The following is a 24,438-nucleotide window of genomic DNA, read 5'->3' as shown; positions in this document are numbered from 1 at the left end:
TAATTTTATTCTTTGTTGACTTATGGTATCTTAGTTTAAGTTTGCCGATAGCGAAAGAAAAGGAAGAGGTCGGCGTCATACTATTTTTTTTTATGATTTTTGTGAAACTATATAATATATACACACACACAAGGGAAAGAAATCACGATTACAACCTTCAAATTTTGAGTGATTAGTTGTGGCTATTTATTCTCTTTTCAGCAAACAAGGAACTTCACCAATATGACGGTAATCCATCTCTCTTCGTACACTTTTATGTATGTCAAATTAAAACGTTATGTATATAGTGACAGTGTGACACAATACACTTTTGAGGGTGAATTTAATGTATGGACAATTGAAGTGTTTCTTCGAATATTATTTTGGTGTATAATTAAATTTATATGGGCTATGAATGAGTAATAAGATTTGAGTTTAATTATTTAATTCCCAGACCTTAGCTTAGAGCTCGAATAATTAAATGTCAAGAAATGGTACACTAATTAATTTCAGAATAATGAGTAGACCTCAGATTATTCTTTTTATGCTTGAATAATTTACATAGGAGGTAACGCTCTTCCGTTAAAAAGGATAATTGATAGACCTCCACATAAAATTAAATCGCATGATTTAATTAATGCTCAAAGACTTTTCTACGAAATAAGAAAAAGAATTAAATGATCATGCACTTAGGATGCATTCATGTTAAGTTCATTTGGCTTCTTAAATCCTAATTTAAGTATACCTTATTTTTAAAGGGACGTCGTCGCACGTCAAGTAAGACCAAGTCGAGGAACTTTCAATGAAGGAATTAAGCTCTGAGGTGGGTATTCTTTTCAAAACGTGCTTTTAGTATGAAATGCGAATCTTTTCTTAAGTATGTTTGTCATGCCATGTTTTGCTTTACGATTACCTATCTGTTTGGCTATGTGTAACAACCCAAGTTTTTGTAAGACTCCTTAAGCTATGAATCTTAGGTTACAAATTATTATTTATAACTCTTCGAAAACGATATAAAGAAATTTCATATATTAGTTATTAGGAAAAAAAATTAATTGAGTAGTTTTCTTGGAATCTTTTAGTGTGATTTATAAGAAACAAAAGCGTTGTGACAAACTTTGACCTAATAAAAATAATAATAAACAACAAAATTATAAATCTCAAACCGAGAATGGAAATATCTAAGTGCATACAAATGAAAGTCCGATAGAATATAATTTTTAAATAATTGGATATTAATCTATTACAAGTAAATTAAGAGAAATGCAAATGAAACGCTCTCCCAATGCATCTTCGGGTAGCCACAAGGTAGAGGTGGCCAAACCAAACCGGACCACCGGTTAACCGCCGGTTTCCAACCGGCGGTTCGGAACCGGAACCGGAACCGGACGACGGTTCCGGTTCGAAATCCGGTTATACGGTTTTTACGGTTCGGTTACGGTTCAAGAAATATGCAACCGGAACCGGCGGTTAACCGCCGGTTAACCGGAAAAAGTAGCCGTTCGTGGATAGGTTCGTAGGGTTCAGGGGGTAGGTCTGAAAAAGAACGGTTAACCGCCGGTTTGTGTCGGAAAACCGGCGGTTTGTGTCAGAAAACCGGCGGTTCCTGACACAAAACCGCCGGTTCCCGACGGTTCAGGCATAGGGTTCAGGCGTAGGGTCTGAAAAGGTGTCGGAAACCGCCGGTTTTCGGTCAGAAACCGGCGGTTTTCTGACCGAAGACCGGCGGTTTCCGACCGAAAACCGGCGGTTTCCGACCGTTTCAAATTTTGAATTTCAATTTTTTTTTTTTTTTTAATATCAGATTTTCCCCCATTTTTATCTATAAATACCCCCTTCTTCATCACTTCTACTCACCCCATTCTTGTATTAACAAGGATTTCTCTCTCAATCTCCAATTCTCTATTCTCTACCTCATTCTCTCAATTTGCTCTCTACTTGTTTACTTAAGTTGTTCATCAATTTTCATAATTTGTACTTCATATTAGTTACAACTTACAACTTGTTCAACTACATTACTATAATAAAAATATGTCTTCTTCTCGTGGTGGTGGTGACCGTGATCGACGGGGCAAAGGAATTGCAGAAGATCAATCTACCCGTCCGAGAAAATCACGACGACCTACTCGTCGAGAAATTTTGGAGGAGGTTTCCCATGCTGAGGCTGTTCGCTTACAAGTAAGTTATAAAATATTTTGCATATTATTTTTTCTATGTTCATCATCTTCTAAATTCTAATTCGTACATACTACGTATACTATTTGTAGATGGAAGAAGATCGTCGTGCAGCTGCAGCCATTGCACTATCCCAATTGGGTGGTCATGGCGCGGTTGGCGCCGAATCCGATGCTGATAATTACATCTCGGTCGATGATTACGATATTGAAATGTTAATCTGAACGATGATAATGAGGACAGTGACGGTGGTGACCACGAAAATGAGGAAATGCCCCCCCCTCTTCACAAGACGGCCGCGGAGAAAAAACTAAATATAAATCTGATATATTTGTGAAACATTTCAAAAAGGTCCCAATAGTTTCTTCCGCTAATGAAGTGCCGGTATTTTTTATGGCATATTGTAACTACTGCACCAAAAAATACAAATTCAAGAAGTTCGGGGGATATGGCTCTCTCATCCGTCACATGCAGACGATTCATCCCGAACTATATGGGCATACCGCTAGCCAAACCCAACTCAACTTCCAAAGTGCGAGTGCCCATGGCTCCGCCTCCGGTTCGTCTCAAACAGGTACGCCGTCCTCCGCTCTTTTAAGATATGATCATAAGCATACTACTGACGTTATGGCTAAATTTGCTGACATGCATCATCTTCCTTTTAATGTTTATGATAATCAAGATTATGAAGATTCGATGAAAGAGTGTTATAATTTGAACTCAAAAAGACTACCTAGAACTAGTATTCAACGATCTACCAAAAATCAATATACTGAAATGAAAAAAGATTTGTCACGATATTTGAGTAACTTGGGACACAAAGTGAATATTTGCTCTGATGTATGGACTGACGCTTTCCAAAACCATGCATACATGGGAATTACGGTTCACTTTATGGACAATAGTTGGTCTTTGAACAAACGTTTAATTGCTTTAGAGATTTTCCTACACCACACACTGCAAATGCAATTGCTTATTTAATTATTCAAGTTTTGAATGAATATCAATTATGCAATAAGGTGTTTTCTATTGCTTTTGATAATGCAACTGCTAATACTGCAAGTATTAGCGACTTGATTGATGCGTGCTCTCCGATTATCGATGGTAAGTATTTTCATCAAAGATGTGTATGTCATATTTTGAACTTATGTGTACAAGATGCGCTTTCTTTATGGCAAAAGCATGTTGATCCTATTAGAAATGCAGTTAGAGCGATCCATTTCAAGCTTGGCAAGGCTTGGAAAAAATATTGCCGTAACAGGAACATCAGGTATACAACTTTTATAATGGATGTGTCTACTAGATTGAACTCTACATATGATTGCCTCAATTCTACTTTGGAGCATAGAAATGCTTTGTGCGATTTTTTTAGAACTAATCCCTATGGTGATATAGTTCTTACGCCTAATTGTTGGGACCAAAGCATGAGTTTATGTCAATTGTTCAAAGCTTTCAAAAGTGCTACCGTTGAATTATCGGGTGTTTACTATTGCACATCTGTTCGTGTGTTAGAGCATTGCATGTATATAGCACTTGGTTTTAAAACATGCATGAAAAATGCTAGATCTCGTGAGTTAATGTGTGTTTTATTTTATATGATTGAAAAATGGTTGAAGTATTTTAGTGAAATTCCAACTGTGTTTTTAATTGCTAAGTGCTTGGATCCGAAATGGAAATTAGCTGGCACAACTAAGATCTTAGATTTCTATTATCAAAATTTGCGTTCTATTGATCTTAGTCCACTTCAAAATTTGCCTTTTGATGATAATGAAACCTCGAGAGTTTTTGAACTAACCATTCCTGATAGATCACTTGTTCAAGCTCAATTTGAAAGTAGTTTGCGTACTCTCTTTGCCGAATATGAAGAAAAGTATAACCGTACCCACCAAATTCATCCACGTACACAACATGCTCCTCAACCGCAGCAATACGGCGGTTTTGGTTTTGCTTATGATGACCCCGATGCTCAATCACAATTAGCCGACTTATACGGCTACGGCACAAGCTCAAGTTCAAGGTCCACCTCAATGGGATCGGTAAGCGAGTTAGATTTTTATTTGGAAGCACGCCACCATACTTTTAGTGATGTAGGTCCTACACCCGCCCAAATCGACGTCCTAGAGTGGTGGGGAACACACGAGAAAGATTATCCCATACTTGCGTCAATGGCTAAGGAGATCTTTGCAGTCCCGGCTTCCACTGTAGCCGTCGAGTCCGCTTTCAGTGTTGGAGCATGTGTCTTGGACGTGAGAAGAAGCAAACTCTCCGCGAGAAATATGGAAGCCGTGATGTTACTTGATGATTGGGGAAAAGCTGCAAGGAGAGCGCAAGAACCAGATTGGGATGCTCGTGAAGAGAGTGAGGAAACCTTCACCGACACCGAGGATGAAGGTGGAGAATGAAGGCCAACCGTCGTCAACCGCCAACCAACAAGGTAAGCAAGGTAAGAGAACTACGTGGACTTTGATTCCTCAATGCAATTGAGCATTAAGGATACGTAGGCACCTCAACTTAAATTTAAAATTTAAGTTGAGCTCAAGTCCATTTCCTTTTATTTCTTTTTTTTTTTCTAATTGTTTCAACTTTACTTTTAATATGTTTTTGTAAATTGTAATTTTGTATTTAAATTTTAAATTCAAGTGTATAGTTGTAGTATTGTTGTATTTTGTAACTTGTAATTGTAATATTGTATTGTAGAAATTTACATTCAAAGTTTCAAATCAATAAAATTGCAATTCTTTATCGTTATCGATTCTCTTTGGATTTTACTATAGAATTGCAATAAAAGTTATAACTCTAAGATTTAATAACTCTAAAATTAAAAAAAAAAAAAAAAAATTGAACCGGAACCGGCCCGGAACCGCCGGAACCGGTGAAAAACCGGCGGTTCGTAACCGGAACCGAAACCGGCGGTAACCGGCAGTTAAACCGGAACCGGATAACCGGTATCCGGGCCGGTTACGGTTCACGATTTTGACGAACCAGAACCGGCGGTTTTCGAACCGTGGCCACCTCTACCACAAGGTCTTCCTTTCCATTCCTTCACCCATAAAAAGAAATAAAAATAAGTGTATATATATAAGTTATTCGAGGATTTTTCCAAGTAAATGGGTTCTAGAAGAAATTGATTAAGTATTTAATAGGGATGTGAGTAAGACCATGAACTTATTTTCCAAGTTCTCCTCCACGCCACATGCCAAAATATTAACACTTGTGAATAAGAAAATAGGGACACTTGTCAAAATTATCTTTGGAATATAAAAACCTTAGCCTTCCCCATTTTCAGCTGCTATACACATCATAACCGCCATATTCAAGAGAGAAACAGGGAGGAGGAATTTCAGAGAAGTGGAGAGCAAGTTCTTCTTCAATAAGTTTAAGTAAGTAATTGGTAGAGTTCTTTTTGTATGATTATGCATCATATAGCAGCATATGAAGAAAATAAAGAATCTGTAAAATCTAAATCATCTAATAGTACTACATAATTTAGATACAACTTCCAAACCAAGATTTAAGAACACTAAACTTATGATTTGTTCAACCAATATTCAATAAATATGCTCAAGTCGCTTAAAAACACGAGAATAATAAGCAATAGAATTAAATAACTACATGGTTAGAGGGCTTCCCTTGTGGGGGAGCTGCTGCCATGATTTCTGGCATGGTGCTCCGGCGACGGCATATCGGCAGTAAGAGGGCGGCGGCTACGCTGAGCCAATCCCGATAGCGACAGTTTCACGATCTATCCTATCTGAGTTTTAGGATGAAAATGTTTAGATCTAAAGCTAAAATTAAATGTAACAGAACAGAGAGAACTTCACCTTGACAAGGCTGACAGCACACGTGGAGGAGGGGCTGGCCATAGCGACATCGAGGGGATCCGACGAGGGCGGAAGGCGGTGTTACCACCGCATGCAGTGGAGACCACCACCGTGCATAGCCACGGTGGGAGTGGTCGAAGGCATTGGATGACGGTGGTGTTGATGGAGGGGAGAGAGAGAGAGTAGCGATGGCGGCGACCGAGTGGTACGGGAGACGGAGCGCGAGAGGCAGCCGGCGTCGCCACCGGTGATGCCATGGCCGCAGCAAAAATCGAAAGAGAGAGTTGGTAGGCGGTACTTGTGGCGTGAGAAGAAAAGGGTGAAATAGAAGTCGAGTCCCATATTAGAAAGAGAGAGAGAGAAGAGGGCGTGACTTAATATAATTGTATATCAAAAGAATACAGCTTTGATCTAGTGATAGTATTGGGCTGAAATTGTGCGAGAAGTGAGTTGGACTAATTACCTTAATTAGTTAGGCCAATTTAATTAAAGTGAGAAAATTCAATTAGGTATGGCTCAAGAGATTTTAAATCAAGGTCCTAAGTTATTAATTCTTGGATTAATTTATTAAATCTAGAGACATTTTATTAGTTTCGATTTTCTTAATTCTTACTTGAATATTTAATTCTAATAAGGGATTAAGTTCGGACGGAGTTAACACAAATGATTAAACCTCCATTTTAATTGCTAAAGAATTTCATAAATTTTCTACTGAATTTCATAAATTTCCTAAGGGTAGAACGGAAAATGGAAAGCGATTAATTAGGATGCATGTATTCTAAGTAGATATTTTCTTGAGTCTGATTGAGCATATGTTATCATTTTCAAAAGGGCTATCTCCGCGAGCAAGTTAAGGACGGAGTAAGGAAATTCAAGTATAAACTCATGAGGGGAACTTTTCTATCCTACATACTAATGTGGATAAAATGGCAAATATTTTGAGATGATATTTGGTTATGCAAATGATGTTATCTTGCCATAAATGATTTATTTTATGTGTATGGAGCCTATCTGTTTGGTTGGAACGTAAGAATCGAATTCGGGTCCGAGTGAGGGTGGTGTCCCTACTCGGATTAGTGTACACAGGTGACCGTTGGAAGGTGGCCACCTTCCACGACACAAAGATTATAAAAGTGGAGGCCGTTGGGAGGTGGCCACCTCCCCGGCTGGAGAGGCCACCTCCCCGGCTAGAGAAAGATGTAGGTGACCGTGGAAGAGCACCATCTCCACGGCACTTGGCCAGTCCAGTGACCGTCGTGGAATGTGGCCACATTCTCGGTTCACATACGTTCAGATATGGTACCTATGTTTATGTGATTGCGCAATCAATTTTATGAGATAAAAGGAATTTAGTGACTCGGGCATTTTAAAATGAAAACCCCGTGTTCACTCAACTATGGCTGAAAAATTAAATGAAACTTATTTTGGCAATCCATTGAGTATAAAATACTCAGCCCTGCATGTTTCTTTTCTAACGTGCAGGTTGAGCATGAACGAGAAGGGCGAAGGTGTTGAGCAACGGAAATAATGAGTAAACTTTACGATGTCCAAAGGAGTGTGTCTTCACACATACTTATTTGTCTTGGTCTCTTCCGCTGCATTAGGATTTTGTACTAGGAGTCTATGAATCTAGACCGCACTCTGACTTTATTTTGACCTTGTATCACTTTCGCCTATGAGACTCATGTTCTAAACTCGACTTACCATCTATGTTTACCCCATTTTACTTTTAAAGTGTTGTTTAGTCACGTTATAGCTGCACTCACTATCACTAGGGAGTTGTGGTCGTGACAGAATGGATCAATGTTCTTTCGCTCTGGACCCAAGAACCTTCTTTTAAGCCTTAGTCTAGAATAATAGTACTAGATTAGAATACGACTGAAATGTTAAACTTAAAGGAGCTCAACTGATACGATCATGGAAGCCGTGCGTCAAGGATTTCAACTACAGCTGGATTCAATCAGAAACCGTCCTATCGAGATGATATCCGAAAGCTACGAAACTACCACCATCGTCTTCGTCTTGGAAACAGCTTCACGTGGGTATCTTGCACATCTCAATCGGAGTCCAAATTAGGGAGTTATGGTGGTTTTATAGAAGTCGCGCAGAACTGGTGAGGGAGTCTAGAGAGAACACCCGAAACTTAGTTTTTGAGGGCCTTTTTTCACATTTTTGGGCCTTAGTATAAATACCTTTTGGTGTCATTTTTCATTCTAGATGAAGATAAGATTGTGATTGAAGTTATCTCCCTAGGGGGGTTTTCCTCTTTGAGGAATGTATCTAATTCCTTCCTTGAAGGTTGCTTGTTTCAATTTCATAGATTGATTCAAGTAGAGGTATGCATCAATGGGGTGTATCCCTTGAGTAGTGGAGCCAAGGGGGCTATTGAAAGTTGCCTAGGGTTGTTTCCATCCTTTTGGTCAAGGTCCTATGGTCATAACTCTTTTATCTCATCATTATACACATGCTTTCCATTCCTAATCTTCCATCCATTCTTGTTTAGATTCAATTTTTGTTGGTTGGATCATCTATTATCTTTTGTCTTGTGTTGATAAATTGAAAATAGCATCACAAAATAGTTAGATCAAGCATCATAAATGGGTAATCCTTGAGGAATGGATCATAAAATACATGGATCCTTATCATCAACACCTCGACTCGTCACGTTCAACCGCAACAATGAGGTAAGAAAGAAGTTTTTATGAGAAAATGATCAGTTATTCATGAAGGACCTAGATTAATGAAAACATAATTTTTGTTATGAAAATATTCAAAGTTTTCAAGGAAAAGAATGCAAACTTCATATCTCCATACGGACTGTGAAATTTCAAGTTAAGCATAAGGATGTCTTTGAGACAAATGCTAAAGTATTATGAAATGCGCATGTTCGATTATGTGAAGTATGATGGTAGATTAAGAACTTTTTAGAAAGTTACGGAATGACTAACGCATGCGAACATATAATGGCTAAGAAGTACGTTAGGCTAAACGCTCTTGAACATTATTGTAAGTTGGTGACTTCCTTACCGCTTTTCTAAGCGATAAAACGAACGAGTATATGCAAGTTAGGGCAAACTCATAATTTTGTTTTTTAAAAAAAGGGGCAAGGAAATATAGATGAATGAGTCTGAAAACAGACCCCACGTCTTTTTCCTCTACCTTATGTCTTGACGAAACCACGATTCATGATGTTGTATTTGGAACGATTCCAAATGTACAAGAATGAACATTATAATTTATGAATGAACCCATCTATTCTTAGATGCTAACAATCGCACGAGATACGAAAAACTACCTATGACACATGGGCGTCTGTCGAACGTTTTAATGATGTGAACAATAGAAAGTTCCCTTTGCCTTTATAATCTCAATCATAACCAAAATGAGCGTACCCTCGATCCAGTAAAAGAGATGTATCTTTACACGAAAATATATCATACATGCGATCTAATTAAGTGATCTAGTCTTGCGTAACATGTCACAGTGGCTGCGCGACCTAGCAACAATACATATAGCACGCTGTGAAGCACGATGAAGAATGCAATGTTTTACGAGAATGACCATTATGACGTATCAAGAACACTACGAAAATATGACCTTCAACTACAGTTGTTAGTTGTATCAACAGGAATCCTAGCTTGGAATATATGGTTTCCTAGAAAGCTCTTACCATGTTCGAGCTCCAAAAGAACAAACAAGGAAGTGTCACATAACTGGAACAAACGATTATGATCAACAGTACTTACTTGGATTCCCATCGATTTTTTTCTATGGACCTCCTTAATGAAAATGCCCTCATCTACTTTAGACTTTAGATTGATACGCATTTATGCAAGTAATGCCTCACTTTTTCCTTTCTTATGAAAGTTGTGACTCTCTTTCAGTTTGTTGACTATAGTAGTTGAGCTCATTGTTCAAAAAAAATATATGTAAAGTGTTGGCTTCATAAGCTCCGGTCATAAACCTTTAATTCTAAAGTTGCTTACGACCGCCCTCCAGAATGATCTCATTCCTTGGACATTCTCTAAACCTCCTTAACAAGGGTAGCCGTCTATTAAAGACTTTTGATTGACCCATGTTTTTGCAAGTAATAAGTCACTATCATTTTTTTTTCTAACGAAAGTGGTGACTTACTTTCAAATCTTAAATTTGGAAGACTCATATGTTCTCAAACATCTTTGTTGGTTGTTGTCTCCTATATGACCCACCATTTATTAGATCAATATCCCAGATTCTTTAACTCTCATGATATAACTTCACCCTTAAATTGCTTATTGTTCAGACATTTCTCCTCAAGAGAAAGGCACATTACGTTGGAACTTTTGTTCACCTCCTTATTTGGCAACCACATTTGTGATTATTTCATTCTTATAGGGGTGAAAACTTTTTTTAGCTCAGTTCCACTAAATGAATCGTTTCTAGCTCATTATTTCTTTCTGCAATACTAAGTTTAAGGCTAGTGTATCGCATTTTCCTTGACAGACTTCATCCAATCGTTTTTTTCAAAAAAATACACATGTGAATCCATTGATGTGATTTCATGATTCCACGTAATGAGGTTGGTGATAAGGCTGATTTCATGCATTGGTTATAGGGATAAATTTTGTGATTTCCTGGGTCTAACAAGGTTTTATAAGCTAGGTGTGTAGAGAAATCTCCAGCCCCAGGAAGAAGACGAAGATAGCCTGGAAGAAGAAGCTGGCAGGAAAAGTGAGCGGAAGAAGGAAGAGTTACAAGACTGAGTAGCATCCGATTGGAGGGCAAAATGGGAATCACAGGAACAGTCTAGAAGCTCTATCCACTATAAATAAGAGCACGCGATCAACATGAAGATATCTTTGTTTCCGTTTCGGCTCTTAGCTTAGTTTTTCCACTTTTCTCTACACACACTTGAGGGGAATCATTCTGGGGAGTTCACGTTTCAAATTTGGTAGTGGTGTAACATCGTCTCTACGGAGGCCAAGATACAATCCTTTACTGCTTTTCGCTTTACATTCCGTATTTCCCCGAGTCTTCGCTGTTCGAAGCTCGGTTATGCTTTGTTATTGTTTCGCTAGATACTTCGCATTTTGCTATGGATATTTCTATTTTGATTTCAGTTATGATATTGTCCTTTTATTTGTTTGCTTTGGTGGATATTGTTGGTTGATTTGAGTTTGGAGTCTGAATTGCTTGGAGATTGTGGTTGATTGGTTGAATCTAGTTGAATCGGTGAAGATTGGAGATGGAAACGGTGTTTGATTGTTGTGGATGGCTTGGGTCCGGAGTGGATGAAGCATCTGACGTTTAGATCTGTTCGCATTTGCATGGTTATGATGTTTTAAACTCTATTTACTTGCTTGCCTCGTCTAGTAGTCATGGATCTATGTTAGTTTTAGTCGTTCTTTGTGTCAATCGGTTTAATTTCGTCTGCCCTGTTTCGATCTTTATTTGCTCTGTTTTTCACCGGTTGTTTCGTGATAAAAGTTAGAGAAGATGATGTCGCTGTTAGTTAGTCTTTAGGTTAGTTAATTTGCAGCTTTTCCAGTCGTACTATGCCGTTTTAGGAAATGGTCCCCACGTTTCGCTTTTCGCCTACTAAGCCAGCTCAGGAAGTCGTTTACCCAGTCAAGTAGTCATTTCAGTCATTTTCAGTCATCATGCATGTCCCTGCCTAGATCTAGCTGTTAGAGTAGAATATTTCATCTACCCAGTCTAGGAATTAAAGCTCAACCCCAAAAATTGCGTGGCAGCAGCCAAAAATAGCTTCCAGGTCTTTGAACATGTTTTCTTACACATCTGTCTCTGTGGATTCGATCCCTGCTTCCCTGTACTAATCTTTTTAGCTATAGCGGGTTGAGGGTTTTGAAGGGCGAATGAAGTGATTGTGTGCCCAACGACAGGTTACCCAAGGATTCTCTGAGTTCCTAGACCCGGTGTCTAGTGGATTCTCCGGATCGGGAGATTTAATTTAAACACATCTCGCTTACTCTTCGACCACTCTTCAATTGGCAACGTTGCCGGGTATGGATGGCGTATTTTGTTAACGTGTTTAAAGATTTGGTGTATATCGTTTTAATTTCTTTTATCTGTTTCTTTTCCTGACAGTTTATGAGCAAGGGCTCACGATTTGGAAACTGGAGTAACCCATCTGGGTCGAGGGACGCTCAAGTAAGGTGGCAGGTCAAGGAATCAACATCCACAGTCACCACCAGATCAGGGTTTACGACAGTAGATCCATTTCCATTCGAATCAGAAAGTGAGAAGGAGTGGAATTCTTCGGGAGGAGAGGACCCAAAGTCGTGTACAGAGACTGAACACTCCGAAATAGAGGAGGAGGCAGACGTAGATATGGTACACCTGGAGGATCCCGATCCGGAGATCGATCCAGCGCCAGAGGTCTATTGATATCAAGACAAATGTGCTGGGTGTTTTACCTACATTCTCTGGACGAAGGAATGTCCTTACGAATTCCTAAACGAGTTTAGTAAGCTGTGCAGCATCCAAAAGCGGCCCAACGATGCCACTGAGGAAAACTACCGCCTGCGTGCAGTCCCATTTTCCCTAAAAGGGGAGGCCAATACATGGTTGCTGAGGCTTCCACCAGACTCGATCAACACATGGAAGGATTTCAAACTGGAATTCCTGGGCTATTTCTTCCCTTCTAACAAAACAAATGCCCTAAAGAAGGAGATTCAGGAATGCAAACAAGACTTCGATTAGTCCTTGAGCCAGTACTGGTCTCGGCTTAAGGGGCTGCTCGATGCCTGTCCAAATCATAGGATGATGGAGGCTGAGACTTTTTACTTGTTCTATGAAGGAGCTAATCCTGAGTCTAAAGACTTAATGAATTCCTCGAGTAGGGGGAATTTTACTAAGAATAAGGCAAGTGAAGCACGAGAGATTTTGGGAAGGCTGATCGACGCAAAGAAGGCATACGACCACCCACATATCATGAGGAGAGGTTCAGCTAACGCAATTAAGGAACAAGAAGGAGAAGGAGTCGGGGATAGGATAGATCGGTTGGAGAAGGCACTTCTGAGTGCAATTGAGAAAAAGAATTCCCCTACCTCGCAGGAGAAAGAGAAACCTCAAGGTCCAGAGGAAAATCAACTGCAACTCTATTATGGTCCACCGCCCGATGGAGAGTTCCAAACCCAGGTGAATGCAGTGGGGAATTGGAATCAAAATAATCAGAATACAAGCTGGAATCAGTGGAAGATTAAGGAGGCACCATGGAGAGACAACCCCTGTTTTAGGTGGGCAGATGGAAACCAACAGCTCCAGCTACAGTACCCAGGTCCAGCAGAGGTCCAACAGAATTGGCCTAACCGTAGTCAGGACGGACCACAACATAATTCGAACTGGTCAGGGAAAAATCAAGAAGGGCCAAACAACTGGGGTTATCGCAATCAAGGGGATCAGCCCAATTGGAACAAAAGGAACCAGAGTAATCAAGGGAGTTCTTATGTGCCACCACACCAGAGGAACGCCACTGGGAACAATCAGAATTTCCAGCATACACATCAAGGGAACTATCGCCAGAATCAGGGGAGTGGACCGAGCCACAATCAGGGGAAAAGTTCAAATCAATCGAACTATAAGCCTCCGAGGAATCTGGATGATATGGTACACGACCTAGTCAGCTCTCAACAACACATGCAGAACAATATGTAGGTAAACAATGATGTGGTACACAAAATTCAAGATGCACAACAAGAGCAGAAGTCTGCTATGGATATGTTAGCCAAGCAAATGTCACAATTGACCACCTCGTTGAATGAGATGAGGGGACACGAGGGAAGGATACCAGCTTTGGTGAAACCACCTGACTAGGCAAATATCAGTCAGATCACTCAAGGTCCGGACGGGGCTATGAGGGTCCAGTAATGAGAGAAGATGAGAGTACACCTCCTATGACAAGCCGGGGAGAAGGGAAACTGACCACCGATAAATGGGATGTTGAGATAAGGAACACCAGGGTAGAAGATGGCCTTTAGAAGGGTGATCTGGAGAAACCACTACCTCGTATGGCTGATCCATTTTTCTTAGACCCAGAGCCTGGAGTGGAGATTGAGGAAGGAAGGAAAGAGGTTGGAGAATCGTCCGTCCCAGGTCCAGCAAGAACGTTGAAGCGCATGAAGCCATTTCCTCATCGAGGGGAAGCTAAGAAGAAGAAGGATGACACTGAGGACTTCATGGAAATCTTCGGCAAACTGGAAATCAACCTACCCTTCCTACAAGCTTTAAAGGTGCCTACAGTCAGTAAATTCATTAAGGAGTTCATAGCGGGAAAAACCAAACCCGACGGAAAGATAGTAATTGGAGAGAATGTGTCGGCTGTGATACAGAAAAGGAGGATGCCATCAAAATGCACAGACCCAGGTATGTTCACTTTGCCCATTTCTCTGGGTGACATAAAAATTGAGCATGCAATGTGTGATCTAGGAGCCTCGATAAATGTGTTACCACTTTCGATATATAAGAAGTTGATAGGGGTGAGTCTGGTTGATACGAAAGTAGTAATTCAGTTAGCCGATAGAACATGCATTTCACCCGAGGGTGTGCTGGAGAATGTGATAGTAAAAGTGCATGATTTCCTGTACCCAGCTGATTTCCATGTAATAAAGTTGAGTGATAATGAATCTGCTGAGTCTAGCAGAGTGCTTTTAGGAAGACCATTCTTACGCACCAGGTAAGACTATTATTGATGTGTTTGACGGTACTATATGCCTAGACTACCATGGGGAGAAATACACCTTTAACATTGATAAAGCCATGAAAAAACCATTGGATGTAGAAAATTTGCATGCTGTTGATGTTATTAACCCCCTGGTCGAGGAGTACCTTGAGACCGAATTAATGCAGGAACAGTTCAACAATTCGGAGTTGAGTCAGTCTGTAAACAAGGAGGTAGCAGGATGGTGTGAAACCCTATTAACTCGGAACCTGACAGACGAACAGATCAATGAAGCGATCATGGCATTCTGCCACCTACCATTGTCATTCGAGTCTACAGGATCTGTTCAAGTGAGGAGCCCAGACGAGGGAACTGACTTGGGTGAAATAGGAACCAGAGGCCTGGAGAAAAATCCCCTGCCCCAGGAAGCCATCACACCAAAGAAGGAGTTGAAGAAACTGCCCGAAACCCTAAAGTATGCCTACCTTGGGGAGGATGAAACATTCCCAGTAATAATCAACAGCCACTTGACGGCAGAGCAGGAGAGCGATCTACTGGAAGTAATCCGGAGAAACAAGAAAGCCATAGGATGGACTCTCTCCGACCTGGTGGGAATCAGCCCCGACCTTTGTATGCATCACATCCGATTGGAAGAAGGGGCAAAGGCTCGTAGAGATCCACAGCGTAAACTAAACCCAAACATGAGGGAAGAAGTTCTGAAAGAAGTATTGAAGTTGTTGTCCTTGGGTATTATTTACTATATTCCAGATAGTGAATGGGTCAGCTGAAGATGTTAATGTTTTGGTAATGAGAACGTGTTGGTTAACGAAAGAGTGTTAGACACAGGATCTAGGAATTCAGAGAACCTCAAGCTACCTGTCGTTGGGCACACAATCGCAACCTTAATTCCCTCTTCAAAAACCCCCAACCCGTTTAACTAAAAGAAACTAGTACGTGGAAGTAGGGATCGAATCCACAGAGATGAATGCGCAAGTAAGCATGTTCAAGGATTTGGGGTGGTATAGCTATTTTTGGGTTGGCTGCTGCCACGCAATTTTAGGGTTGAGCTTTTTATCCTAGACTTGGTAATTGAGATATGCTATTCTAACAACTGGATCGAAAGAACTACTTCCTAAATTTACCTAGACCTGGGAAAACAACTGACGGTAGGGACCATTTACTGAAAAAGTAAAATACGGATGAAAAGCTGGAAAACAACTAACTAAAGTACTAACTAACAGCGACATCATCTTCTCCAACAATTGGCATGAAACATCCAGTAAAAAAACAGAGTGAGAACGTAATTCGAAACGAAGCAACAGAAATTAAAGCGACAAAATCGAAAAACAATCAAAACTAAGGCAGATCTACGGCTACTAGACGAAGTAAAGTAAAAAGAAAGCAGAAAGTTCAAAATCCATGCACAACTCGGTTTCCCCTGTTCAGATCCACACTTCAGATGCTAAATCCACTCCGGATCCAAGCATCCGAAACAAACTCCGTCCAAAATTATATCCATAACTACAGATTCGCCGATTCACCACAGATCAACAACAACAGCACAGATCCACAACCTATTTCCCAGATCAAGCACAGAAACTTCCAAACAGAGAATAACATTCAACCTCTGAAATAAAACCTCAAAATACAGAATCAACGTAAATCAACACAAAATGAACACCATCGTGACGTAAACTAAATGCATAGATAAACGGTAAGTAGCAAACAACCAATCGACTTCGGAAACGTTGAAGTTCGACGGGATAAAAGTGCAAAAACTGAATGTAAATGATTGTATCTTCGCCCTTCGTGAGGACGGTGTTGCAACAGAATTTTTCCGAAGATGAAACCTCTAACTACCCCAAAATCCCCATTTTCCCAAGTGTGTGTGAGTGTGTGAGCTGAGAGCTAAATCATGTATGTTTCGTGTGTTGCATGCTCCTCTATATATAGGCGTGGAAATGGGTCCAGCAGGGGCTCTCTTGTGTGAATAGTCTTCTTTGCCCTCAGCTTTTGACTCCCTTCGTCCAGCCATTTTCTCCTCGAATTCTCTCACTTTTTTGCCTTTTTTCTTCGCTGGTCCACTGCCCTTCAGTTCTTCCTGGACCTAGCGACTTCCTTCACACACCTGCCTTAAATAATGCGTTAGACCCAGTAAATGGTGACTTTTCATCACATAAACAATGCATGAAATTAGCCTTATCATCAGCCCAGTTCACATGGTGCCAAAGAAGTCAGGAATACAAGTGATAGAGAACGACAAGAATGAGTTGGTACCCACTAGATTGGTGACTGGATGGAGGATGTGCATTGATTACCGGAAGCTTAATGAAGCCACCAAGAAGGACCATTTTCCTTTACCCTTCATTGATCAGATGTTGGAGAGATTGGCTGGGAAGCAATACTTTTGCTTCCTAGATGGATACAGTGGATACTTCCAAATATATGTGGATCCTGAAGACTAGGAGAAGACAACCTTTACCTGTCCGTTTGGCACTTATGCGTATAGAAGAATGTCGTTTGGATTATGCAATGCACCGGGCACATTCCAGCGTTGTATGATGAGCATCTTCTCAGATTTGTTGGAGGTGTGTATTGAAATATTTAAGGATGATTTCACGGTGTATGGGAATTCCTTTGATGCGTGCCTGACCAATTTAGATCTGGTGTTGAGAAGGTGTCAGGAGAATAATTTAGTTCTAAACTTCAAGAAATGCCATTTCATGGTACCAGAAGGAATAGTCCTAGGTCATGTGGTTTCTGAAAGAGGGATTCAAGTGGATGAATCCAAGGTGGATGTAATCTCGAAACTGCCCTACCCCACGAATCAGAAGGAGGTCAGAGGGTTCCTGGGTCATGCAGGATTTTATAGAAGATTCATCAAGGATTTTGCAAAGATTGCCCAACCACTTACGCATCTCTTGCACAATGATGTGGAGTTTGATTTTGATGAAGGTTGCAAGAAGGCTTTCCAATTGTTGAAGGATAGACTTGTCTATGCCCCAATAATCAGAGCACCAGATTGGAACTACCCTTTTGAGGTGATGTGGAGGTGATGTGCGATGCAAGTGATTTTGCGGTAGGAGCGGTCCTAGGCCAAAAGATCGATGGGAAAAGCTATGTCATTTTCTATGCCTCGAAGACCCTCAACCAGGCTCAGAAGAACTATGATACCACAGAAAAGGAGATGTTAGCAGTGGTATACTCGTTCGAGATGTTTCGATCATACTTGTTAGGGTCGAAGGTGATAGTTTACACTGATCACGCAGCCATCAAGTATCTCCTGGCCAAGAGAGAGTCTAAACCAAGTTTGATTAGGTGGCTGCTATTATTGCAATAAGTTGACTGGGAAGTAAAGGATAAAAAGGGGATGGAGAACAAAGTTGCAGATCATTTAAGTTGAATATTCCAAGGGATACGGACGAAGCTATACCTGATGCATTCCCCGAGGAACATCTTTATTATATATGGAAGTCTGGTAGACCTATTAACTGGGAAGCAGTGTTGGCAGTAACAGGTCCAGGAACATCAGACAGAGGGAAGCATCCGTTAAATGCAGAGCCATGGTTCGCTGACCTGGCTAATTACTTAGTCACAGGAGAAATGCCAGGTTCCCAAGAAATTTCCCGGGCCCAGAAATGAAGCTAAAGAGTGAAGCCAAATACTACTTCTGGGATGATCCCTACCTCTGGAAGATGTGCTCAGACCAGGTAATCCGACGATGCATTCCAGAGTGGGAACAAAAGGATGTCTTAAACCACTGCCATGCCTTAGCCTGTGGAGGTCATTTTGGACCTAGGAAAACAGGAAGGTTTTGGATAGTGGATTTTATTGGCCAACCCTGAATAAGGATGCTTTCGAATTTTGTCAAGTTTGTGAGAGATGCCAACTGACCGGGGGGATTTCTAGGAGAGATGAAATGCTGCAGAACCCAATAATAGTTTGTGAAATTTTCGATGTTTGGGGCATGGACTTTATGCCGCATGGACTTTAAGGGATAAATTCTGTGATTTCCCGGGTCTAACAAACCTTTTTGAGCCAGGTATGTAGAGAAAATTGCCAACCCCAGGAAGAAGACATAGATCACCTGGTGGAGGAAGCCGACAAGGGAAATCAGCTGAACAAGGAAGAGTGCTAGACAAAAGAGCATTGAATCGAAGGGCAAAATGGGCATTGCAAGAACAGTCTAGAAGCTCTATCCATTATTAAAAGGAGCACGCAATCAACATGAATCAACACCTTTCAGCTCCTAGCTTAGTTTTCCACTTTTTTTCTACACACTCACACACTTGGGGGAGATCTTGGGGGGGGTTCTCGTTTCATCAGAAGATTGGGTGCAACACCGTCTCTACGGAGGCGAAGAAACAATTGTCTTTATTTTTCTGTCTACTTTTGGTACTCGCCGAGCCCTCGCTGTTCGAGGCTCGGCCTTGTCTGTTACTATCGTTGGATACTTCGTATTTTGCTATGAATATCACTGCTTTTGTTTCGTTTATCTTATCATGTTGTTTGGATTTGATTTGCTGATTATTGTTGGTTGATCTGAGCTTGGAGTTGGTTTGTAAGAAATCTGTTGTCGATCGGTTGAATCTACGTAGACTAGTGAGGATCAGAGGTGGAAATGATGTTTGGTTGTTGTGGATGGCTTGGATCCGGAGTGGATTAAGCGTCCCATGGTTGGATCTGTTTGTTTTTGTTTCATTCGATTGTTTAAATTCTGTATTCTTGTTTTAACTTGTCTAGTAGCCGTAGATCTATTTTAGTTTTAACTGTTCTTCATTTCTATCGGTTTGATTCCGTCTACTTTGCTTTGATCTTAGTTCTTGCTCTGTTTTAACTGGTTGTTTCATGATAAATGTTGGAGAAGATGATGTCATTGTTAGTTAGTCCTTTAGTTAGTTATTTTGCATCTTTTCGATCGTACTCTACCTTTTCAGAAAATGGTCCCCACATTTAGTTGCTTTCCCAGGTCTAGGTTAATTCAGGAAATTGTTCGTTCGATCTAGTAATTGTCTCGCTCTATTTTGATTAATATGCATGTTTTTATGTTTCTGCCTAAATCTAGCTGTTAAAGTAGAATATTTCAATTACCAAGTCTAGGAATTAAAGCTTAACCCCAAAAGTTGCATGGCAGCAGCCAAAAAAATAGTCCCCGAGTCTTCGAACATGTTTGCTTGCGTATTCATCTCTGTGGATTCGATCCCTACTTCCATGTACTAGTTTCCCTAGCTAAAGCGGGTTGAGGGTTTTGAAGAGGGAGTAAAGGGAGTGATTGTGTGCCCAACGACAGGTAGGTCAAGGTTCTCTGAGTTCCTAGACCCAGTGTCTAGCGGATTTCCTGGACCGAGGGTTTTCTTCATTATTTTTAGAACACACTTTCGCTAACCATCATTAGCTTCTAAGTCCAGCTCTTCAAATGGCGCCGTTGCCGGGGATGGATGGCGTAATTTGTTTACGTGTTTGAGGATTTGGTGTATATAGTTTTAATTTCTGTTATTTGTTTTTCTTGGCAGTTTATGAGCAAGGGCTCATGATTTGGGAACTGGAGTAACCCGTCTGGGTCAAAGGACGCTCAAGTCAGGTGGCAGGTTAAGGAATCGACATCCACCATCACCACCAGATCAGGGTTTACGACAGTAGATCCATTCCCATTCGAATCAGAAAGTGAGAAGGAGTGGAACTCATCAGGGGGAGAAGACCCAAAGTCGTCTGCAGAGACAAAGCACTCCGAAACCGAGGAAGAAGAAGACGTGGATATGGAACACTTGGAGGATCCCGATCCAGAGATAGGATCACTCATCGCACATCTGGATGGTGAGCCCGCCCATGCCATAGTCTCGAACCAGCGCCAGAGGTCTATTGATATCAAGACAAATGTGCTGGGTGTTTAACCTACATTCTCTGGACGAAGGAATGAATGTCCTTACGAATTCCTAAACGAGTTTAGTAAGCTGTGCAGTATCCAAAAGCGATCCAACGAGGCTACTGAGGAGGACTACCGTTTGCGTGCAGTCCCGTTTGCCCTTAAGGGGGAGGCTAATACTCGGCTGCTGAGGCTCCCACCAGACTTGATCAACCCATGGAAAGATTTCAAGCTGGAATTCCTGGATTATTTCTTCCCGTCCAACAAAAAAAATGCCCTGAAGAAGGAGATTCAGGAATGCAAGCAGAATTACGATGAGTCCCTGAGTCAATACTGGTCTCGATTTAAGGGGCTGCTCGATGCCTGTCCCAACCATAGGATGATGGAGGCTGAGACCTTTTACCTGTTCTATGAAGGAGCTAATCCTAAGTCGAAGGACTTAATAAATTCCTCGAGCAGGGGGAATTTTACAAAGAACAAGGCAAGTGAAGCACGAGAGATTTTGGGAAGGCTGATCGACGCAAAGAAGGCCTATAATCACCCAAGTATCATGATGAGAGGTTCAGCAAACGCAATCAAGGAACAAGAAGGAGAAGGAGTTGGGGACAGGATAGATCGGTTGGAGAAGGCACTTCTTAGTGCGATTGAGAAAAAGAATTCCTCGACCTCGCAGGAGAAAGAGAAACCGCCAGGTCCAGAGGAAAATCAACTCCAGCTCTATTACGGTCCACCGCCTGATGGAGAGTTCCAAGCCCAGGTAAATGCAGTAGGGAATTGGAATCAAAATAATCAGAATACAAGCTGGAATCAGTGGAAGATCAAGGAGGCACCATGGAGTGACAACCCTTGTTTTAGATGGGCAGACGGAAACCAATAGCTCCAGCTACAGTACCCAGGTCCAGCAGAGGCCCAGCAGAACTGGCCTAGCCGTGGTCAGGACGGACCCCAGCATAATTCGAACTGGTCAAGGAAAAACCAGGAAGGACCAAATAACTGGAGTTATCGCAATCAAGGGGACCAATCCAATTGGAACAACAGGAACCAGAGTAATCAAGGGAACTCTTATGTGCCACCACATCAGAGGAACGCCACCGGAAACAATCAGAATTTTCAGCATGCGCACCAAGGAAATCAAGGGTCAGGAACCAGTTCAGCAACAATCAAGGAGGTCAGGGTAATTATCGCCCAAATCAGGGGAGCGGACCGAGCCACAATCAGGGGTCAAGTTCAAATCAGTCGAACTACAAACCTCCGAGGAATCTGGATAAGATGGTACATGACCTAGTCAGCTCTCAACAACACATGCAGAACAATATGCAGGCAAACAATGATGTGGTACACAAAATCCAAGATACTCAACAGGAGCATATGTCTGCCATGGATATGTTGGCCAAGCAAATGTCACAATTGGCCACTTCGTTGAATGAAATAAGGGGACACAAAGGAAGGATACCAGCTTCAGTAAAACCACCTGACCGGACAAATATTAGTCAGATAACTTTGAGGTCAGGACGAGGCTATGAAGGTCCGGTGATGAGAAAAGATGAGAATACACCTCTATTGACGAGCAAGGACGGCAAGACCCCTGACCTAGAGGGCCCTGAGGTAAGCAATGTCAGAGTAGAAGACGGTCTTCAAAAAGGGGATCTGGAGAAACCACTACCTCGGATGGCCGATCCATTTTTCTTAGACCCGGAGCCTAAAGTGGAGATTGAGAAAGGAAGGAAAGAAGTCGGTGAGTCGTCCGTCTCAGGTCTGGTAGGGACGTTGAAGCGTACAAAGCCATTCCCTCATCGAGGGGAAGCCAAAAAGAAGAAGGACGACACTGAAGACTTCATGGAGATTTTCGGCAAGCTGGAGATCAACCTGCCCTTCCTACAAGCTTTGAAGCTGCCTACATTCAGTAAATTCATCAAGGAGTTCATAGCATGAAAAACCAAACCCGACGGGAAGATAGTAATTGGAGAAAATGTGTCGGTTGTGATACAGAAGAGGAGGATGCCATCAAAATGCACAGACCCATGTATGTTCACTTTGCCTATTTCTCTGGGTGACATAAAAATTGAGCATGCTATGTGTGATCTAGGAGCTTCGATAAATGTGTTACCACTTTCGATATATAAGAAGTTGATAGGAGTGAGTCTGGTGGATATGAAAGTGGTAATTCAGTTAGCCAATAGAACATGCATATCACCCGAAGGTGTGTTGGAGAACGTGATAGTAAAAGTGCATGATTTCCTGTACCCATCTGATTTTCATGTGATAAAAATGAGTGATAATGAATCTTCTGAGTCTAGCAGAGTGCTATTAGGGAGACCATTCTTACGCACCGCTAAGACTATAATAGATGTGTTTGATGGAACAATATGCCTGGATTATCATGGGGAAAAATATACATTTAACATCGATGAAGCCATGAAAAAACCATTGGATGTTGAGAATTTGCATTATGTCGATGTCATTAACCCCCTGGTCCAGGAATATCTTGAGACTGAATTAATGCAGGAACAGTTTAACAATTCGGAGCTGAGCCAGTCTGTTGATAAAGAGGTGGCAGGATGGTGTGAAACCCTATTAACTCGGAACCTGACAGATGAACAGATCAATGAAGCGATCATGGCATTCTTCCACCAACCACTGTCATTCGAGTCTACGGGGTCTGTTCAGGTGAAAGGTCCAGACGAGGGAACAAACTTGGATGAGATAGCAACAAAGAGTCTGGAGAAAAACCCCCTGCCCCAGGAAGCCATCACACCAAAGAAGGAGTTGAAGAAACTACCCGAGACCCTAAAGTATGCCTACCTTGGGGAAGATGAAACATTCCCCATGATAATCAACAACCACTTGACAGCAGAACAAGAGAATGATCTATTGGAAGTAATCCGGAGGAACAAGAAGGCCATAGGGTGGACGCTCTCTGACCTGGTGGGAATAAGCCCTGATCTATGTATGCACCACATCCGACTGGAAGAGGGGGCGAAGGCGCGTGGAGACCCACAACGCAAGCTAAACCCAAATATGAGGGAAGAAGTTCTTAAAGAAGTGTTGAAATTGCTATCCTTGGGTAATATTTACTCCATTCCAGACAACGAATGGGTCAGCCCAGTTCACATGGTACCAAAGAAGTCGGGAATACAAGTTGTGGAAAATGATAAGAATGAATTGGTGCCTATTAGATTGGTAACTGGATGGAGAATGTGCATTGATTACAGGAAGCTTAATGAAGCCACTAAAAAAGATCATTTTCCCTTGCCCTTCCCTATTAGATTGACCAGATGCTGGAAAGGTTGGCTGGGAAGCAATATTTTTGCTTCCTAGACGGATACAGTGGGTACTTCTAGATATATGTGGATCCGGAAGATCAGGAGAAGACAACCTTTACCTGCCCGTTTGGTACTTATGCGTATAGAAGAATGTCGTTTGGACTATGCAATGCACCGGGAACATTCCAGCGCTGTATGATGAGCATCTTCTCAGACCTGTTGGAGGTATGCATTGAAATTTTTAAGGATGATTTCACGGTGTATGGAAATTCCTTCGATGCATGCTTGGCCAATTTAGATCTAGTATTGAGAAGGTTTCAAGAGAAGAATTTAGTCTTAAACTTCGAAAAATGTCATTTCATGGTACCTGAAGGAATAGTCCTTGGCCATGTAGTCTCCAAGAGAGGGATTCAAGTGGATAAAGCCAAGGTGGATGTAATCTCGAAACTACCCTATCCCACAAATCAAAAGGAGGTTAGAGGGTTCCTGGGTCACGCAGGTTTCTATAGAAGGTTCATCAGGGATTTTGCAAAAATTGTCCAACCGCTAATGCATCTCTTGCACAATGATGTGGAATTTGATTTTAATGAAGGATGCAAGAAGGCGTTCCAGATGCTGAAGGATAGACTTGTCTCCGCCCAGATAATCCGCGCACCAGACTGGAATTACCTGTTCGAA

General features: G+C 41.4%; 2 long non-coding RNA genes across 3 annotated transcripts; one reads left to right on the top strand and one right to left on the bottom strand.

Annotated features, from left to right (window-relative positions):
• Positions 1-4,998: 4,998 nt before the first annotated feature.
• LOC125194070 (uncharacterized) lies at positions 4,999-6,102 on the bottom strand. The gene is made up of 3 exons (XR_007171682.2): positions 5,976-6,102; positions 5,767-5,905; positions 4,999-5,194 (listed from the first exon to the last, which is right to left on the bottom strand). It is a non-coding gene; the product is annotated as an uncharacterized LOC125194070 (long non-coding RNA).
• LOC148929247 (uncharacterized) lies at positions 5,377-7,734 on the top strand. 2 transcript variants are annotated; one of them, XR_016128781.1, is made up of 3 exons: positions 5,377-5,534; positions 6,982-7,274; positions 7,458-7,734. It is a non-coding gene; the product is annotated as an uncharacterized LOC148929247 (long non-coding RNA). The 2 variants fall into 2 exon arrangements; XR_016128780.1 differs by lacking the exons at positions 6,982-7,274; positions 7,458-7,734 and adding an exon at positions 5,959-6,231 and having other exon boundaries at positions 5,452-5,534.
• The last annotated feature ends 16,704 nt before the right edge of the window (positions 7,735-24,438 follow it).

This window comes from Salvia hispanica, chromosome 4 (genome assembly GCF_029641045.1).
Source record: "Salvia hispanica isolate PSC_SH4W2 chromosome 4, Shi_PSC_v1, whole genome shotgun sequence".
Taxonomy (NCBI): domain Eukaryota; kingdom Viridiplantae; phylum Streptophyta; class Magnoliopsida; order Lamiales; family Lamiaceae; genus Salvia; species Salvia hispanica.
This window is presented reverse-complemented; position numbering and strand designations above follow the sequence as displayed.